The sequence below is a fragment of the Saccoglossus kowalevskii genome, chromosome 8, assembly GCF_978046115.1.
Source record: "Saccoglossus kowalevskii chromosome 8, keSacKowa6.1, whole genome shotgun sequence".
NCBI classification, from domain to species: domain Eukaryota; kingdom Metazoa; phylum Hemichordata; class Enteropneusta; family Harrimaniidae; genus Saccoglossus; species Saccoglossus kowalevskii.
In genome coordinates, this window is record NC_140648.1 from 1,895,674 (window position 1) to 1,901,171 (window position 5,498).

A 5,498-nucleotide genomic window follows, 5' to 3' on the forward strand; every position below is an offset into this window, starting at 1 on the left:
TTTGTGTTAAATTATTCAATTAACAGCTTGAATAATATGTTCTACAGTAGTACTATGCACCATTCATTTTTAGTTTGTTAAAATAATGAAACAAATAATTTGTGTTTATTAATTAACTAATATTTTCCCACATTTGAATGTAATTATTTCTCTGGAACCCCTGTCATATGAATTACTGTAGTAATGACCTGCAAGTTAAAAAAAGAGATGAAGGTGTTTTAAATACATTGATCTGTGTCAAAATAATAAGGTATTTACTAGTAGTTCATTACTGGGATGGGGAATAGTTGTAAATTTAAAAGAAAATTAGTTTCATTACGTTTACATAAACCTTATTTTGCATATACCATAAATTTCATTTATTTAGCGATTTTGAAAATGTTCAGCAATTAGTCTGTCATGTGGCACTTGCGTGTGAAACTTCATATATTCAATTGTGTATTTCCTGACTTTTGAATGCTGTAAAACTATTTAATTTAACTGACATTTAATTTTAATGTTTTGATGTTTTTAGCATGTTCACTGTGTTTTAATTTCTTGTCAAGGAAATATTGAATTTTATTGTTATTTTACATGTTCACAACACAACACAACTCAACTCGAACATAGATCATAAATTACTTTAATTTGGAAAAGTTTGTGAATTTGCAAAAAATGGTGCTTTCTCATCACCATAATTATATAACAATTCTGCCCCTTCTGGTATGTAATATTTGGAAATCATAACCACACACGGCCTGTCATTAATCTTCAGTTGTTTTGTGACAATGTTGGAATGCTTTTTGGAATGGTTCAGGAAAAAGGTAATTCCACTTGTTTCCCACATCTTCTTTTCACTGTGTGGATTTATTCTGAAAATATATGGCCATGATGATATTAACATGAGAGAGTGAGTGAGTGAGTGAATGAAGGTGAGGGTGGGTGAGTGAGTGAAGATGAGGACAAGTGAGTGAAGATGAGGGCGAGTGAGGGTAAGTGAATGAAGGTGAGGGTGGGTGAGGGTGAGTGAGTGTGAGTGAATGAAGGTGATGGTGGGTGAGTGAGTGACGGTGTGTGGATGAGGGTGAGTGATTGAAGGTGAGGGTGGGTGAGTGAGTGAAGATGAGGGCAGTGAGTGAAGATGAGGGTGAGTGAATGAAGGTGAGGGTGGGTGAGGGTGAGTGAGTGTGAGTGAATGAAGGTGAGGGTGGGTGAGTGAGTGAGGGAGTGAAGATGAGGGCGAGTGAGAAAAGGTGAGGGTGAGTGAGTGAAGGTGTTTGGATGAGGGTGAGTGATTGAAGGTGAGGGTGAGTGATTGAAGGTGAGAGTGAGTTAGAGAAGACGAGTGAGTGAAGATGAGGGTGGGTGATTGAAGGAGAGAGTGAGTTAGAGAAGGCGAGTGAGTGAAGGGTGAGTGAGAGTGATTGAGTGAAGGTGAATGAGTGAGTGAAGGTGTGTGAGTGAAGGAGAGGGTGAGTGAAGGTGAGCGAGTGAGTGAAGGTGTGTGAGTGAAGGTGGGAGTGGGTGAGTGAGTGAAGGTGAGGCTGATGGAAGTGAAGCTGAGGGTGAGTGTGTGAGTGAAGGTAAGGGTGAGGGTGGGTGGGTGAGTGAGTGAGTGAAAGTGTGTGACTGAAGGTGAGTGAGTGAGTGAATGAGGGTGAGTGAAGATGAGACTGAGGGTGAGTGAGTAAGTAAAGCTGAGGGTGAGTGAGTGGGAGTAAAGACGAGTGAGTGAAGGTGAGTGAGTGGCTGAAGATGGGAGTGAGTTAGAGAAGGTGAGTGAGTGAAGACGAGGGTGAGTGAATGGAGGTGTGGATGAGAGTAAGTGAAGATAAGGGGGAGTGAAGGTAAGGGTGAGTGAATGAAGGTGAGTGAGTGAGTGAGCGAAGGTGAGCGAGTGAGTGAGCGAAGGTGAGAGTGAGTTAGAGAAGGCGAGTGAGTGAAGGTAAGGGTGAGTGAGAGTGAGTGAGTGAAGGTGAGTGAGTGAGTGAAGGTGTGTGAGTGAAGGAGATGGTGAGTGAAGGTGAGCGAGTGAGTGAAGGTGTGTGAGTGAAGGTGGGAGTGGGTGAGTGAGTGAAGGTGAGGCTGATGGAAGTGAAGCTGAGGGTGAGTGTGTGAGTGAAGGTGAGGGTGGGTGGGTGTGTGAGTGAGTGAGTGAGTGAAAGTGTGTGACTGAAGGTGAGTGAATGAATGAGGGTGAGTGAGTGAGTGAGTGAATGAGGGTGAGTGAAGATGAGACTGAGGGTGAGTGAGTAAGTAAAGCTGAGGGTGAGTGAGTGGGAGTAAAGATGAGTGAGTGAAGGTGAGTGAGTGGGTGAAGATGGGAGTGAGTTAGAGAAGGTGAGTGAGTGAAGACGAGGGTGAGTGAATGGAGGTGTGGATGAGAGTGAGTGAAGATAAGGGGGAGTGAATGAAGGTGAGTGAGTGAGTGAGCGAAGGTGAGCGAGCGAGTGAGTGAGTGAGTGAAGGTGAGAGTGAGTTAGAGAAGGCGAGTGAGTGAAGATGAGGGCGAGTGAGTAAATGAAGATGAGGGTGAGTGAGTGAGGGAGTGAAGATGAGGGCGAGTGAGAAAAGGTGAGGGTGAGTGAGTGAAGGTGTGTGGATGAGGGCGAGTGATTGAAGGTGAGAGTGAGTTAGAGAAGACGAGTGAGTGAAGATGAGGGTGGGTGATTGAAGGAGAGAGTGAGTTAGAGAAGGCGAGTGAGTGAAGGTAAGGGTGGGTGAGTGAGTGAGTGAAGGTGAGCGAGTGAGTGAAGGTGTGTGAGTGAAGGTGAGGCTGATGGAAGTGAAGCTGAGTGTGAGTGAGGGTGGGTGGGTGAGTGAGTGAGTGAAAGTGTGTGACTGAAGGTGAGTGAGTGAATGAGGGTGAGTGAGTGAGTGAATGAGGGTGAGTGAAGATGAGACTGAGGGTGAGTGAGTAAGTAAAGCTGAGGGTGAGTGAGTGGGAGTAAAGATGAGTGAGTGAAGGTGAGTGGGTGAAGATGGGAGTGAGTTAGAGAAGGTGAGTGAGTGAAGACGAGGGTGAGTGAATGGAGGTGTGGATGAGAGTGAGTGAAGATAAGGGGGAGTGAAGGTAAGGGTGAGTGAATGAAGGTGAGTGAGTGAGTGAGCGAAGGTGAGCGAGTGAGTGAGTGAAGGTGAGAGTGAGTTTGAGAAGGCGAGTGATTGAAGATGAGGGCGAGTGAGTAAATGAAGATGAGGGTGAGTGGGTGAAGGAGTGAGTGAGTGAAGGTAAAGGTAAGTTAGTGAAGGTAAGGGTGAGTGAGTGAGTGGGTGAGGTGAGTGAGTGAAGGTGAGGCTGAGGATGGGTGAATGAAGGTGAGCATGAAGGTGAGTGGGTGAGAGTGAGTGAATGAAGGTGAGTGAGTGAGTGAGTGAATGAAGATGAGTGAAGGTGAGAAAGTGAGTGAAGGTGAGGCTGAGGGAGTAAAGCTGAGTGGGTGAGGGTGAGTGAGTGAAGATGTGTGTGTGAGTGAGTGAAAGGGTTAATTGATGCGTCATTTGAGTATGACAGTGAATGGATGGGTGGGTGGTTGGTTGGATGGATGTGTTTATATATACAACAGTGAGTCAATCTGTTGGTGAGCGAATGGGTGCTTGAGTTGGCAAGTGTGTAATGAGTAAGTTGATATAATGTACATATGACTGAGTGAATTAACTAGATTTAGTGTTGATTAAGTGAGCGAATGAAGCTATCTTTGGGTTGACAAATCAGTGAGCTAGTGGTAAGGTGGGACAGTTAAGTTATAGCGTGTGCGAGTTAAAATGGGTTAATGAAATGTGGGCAAGTCAGAGAGAAATCAATGTTTCACTCAGCAAGTCATTTGGTTGGTGAGTTAATAATATATGTCTGATTGTTACTGAATTATTTCGTTGTTAAGTGGGTGAGTAGAAAGGAATTTATTAAACAATGAGTCACTCATTTAGTCAATCAGTTGAGAGTAATGAGTGAATTGCGGTTGACCTAATGAAAGGGTGGCTTGATAATGTAAGAGTTGTGGGTGAATTAGATTTAGTTGTGAGTGAGTTTGTTGGAGGATGATCAAATGGGTGGGTGAGTGAGTTTGTGTGCGAGTTTGTGTGTGTCAGTGGGTGGAGTGTTTGAGTTCAATGAATTGGGGTGGGAGAGGGTAAGCGAGTGCGTGAGAATGGGTGAATTGCCATTGTGCGTGTGTGTGTGTGTGTGTGTGAGCGAGCTAGTTGATAAGAGCGAGTGTGTGACAGCAAGTGCATAATTCATTTCATTAGTTTTACATTAAATTGTATGAAAGTAGTGTTACATATAACTACTAACACTAAGAAAATATTATGGCAAATATTGTGGCTGATTATATACTCACACCATGCCCGAATATTCCAGGTGATACATGCCACAACGTTCACCTGTTACCGCATACTGTCGTTCTAGTTGTTCAGCCTCTGCTCTGTCAATTATTTCTCCGTCGTACACCCCAATTATCTCATTTGCTTTTATATCTTGTTTTGCAAAGGCGCACTTTCCCGCTTCTCTAAAATCTCTGTTAACGACTTCAACCTTAATTTCAATGTAAACAAATATTGTTTTTTGTTTTGATTTCACTAGACTATTCTGGGGGTCTTTTAGTAAAAATCAAATTCAAAAATCGGCCCTCGAAATATATTTTCGATATAAAAACACTCTTTTATTACATGTACACTATACTAGTTACAAATAATTGTTAAATTAAACTATCATTGCCGCATATTACACAATATATAAAGCTAGCAACGATATCATTCTTTTTGATTTCTGAGAATGTCGAAAAGGGACCCTGTTATGAAGCATAATTTCTAGAACACTTGGGTGCCTCGCTTTTCCGTGAGTTTTACCAGTGATCCCCTGGGAAGATCATGTACCAAATCTTATCGTCATAATACATTAAACAACAAAATATCTATTCTATATACTGAACTGTTAGAGTTACGAGCATCGAGTTACGAAAACATTGAGTTACAAATATTACCACGCCCATATTTTATAAATCACGCCCCTTTTGCGAAACCACACCCAAATTGTAACTATGGCCAATCAACAGTTAACAAAACTTCGCGTTATGGGCAACATACTTAATAGTTGAACGTTAAAAAAAATCATGCTGCCTGTAACTCGATGTTTGGTTAACTGTTACTTAAAGTTCAAGTTACTAAATGTGGACCTTCAACAACTAAAAATGTATTTTACCTGTAACTCGGAATTCTGTTGACTAGTTAATCGAGTTACAGTTTGGACGAGGTCTCACAAAAGTGGGTGTGGTTTCCAAAATGTAACTTTTTTTGTAATTCGATGTTCGTACTTCGATGTCCGTAACTCGAACAACTTAGCAGCTCTCTATATTCTAACACAAATAATGTATTCTTATTATTAACTCGTTGTCAGTTTTCCATGAGATAACACTCATGTATAATAGCATTTGATTCGTAAAACATGTTTAATTTACTCATTTATTTCCTATTTCGAATTCGAGATAGAAACTCCTATAATAAACAGAGTATTTTGTTAT

At 41.9% G+C, this 5,498-nt stretch overlaps 2 long non-coding RNA genes across 2 annotated transcripts; one reads left to right on the forward strand and one right to left on the reverse strand.

Moving 5' to 3' along the window:
• Positions 1-606: 606 nt before the first annotated feature.
• Positions 607-5,004, reverse strand: LOC146739212 (uncharacterized). Its single transcript, XR_014930052.1, has 2 exons — positions 4,320-5,004; positions 607-851 (listed from the first exon to the last, which is right to left on the reverse strand). It is a non-coding gene; the product is annotated as an uncharacterized LOC146739212 (long non-coding RNA).
• LOC146739213 (uncharacterized) lies at positions 1,429-2,649 on the forward strand. The gene is made up of 2 exons (XR_014930053.1): positions 1,429-1,972; positions 2,468-2,649. It is a non-coding gene; the product is annotated as an uncharacterized LOC146739213 (long non-coding RNA).
• Positions 5,005-5,498: the final 494 nt, after the last annotated feature.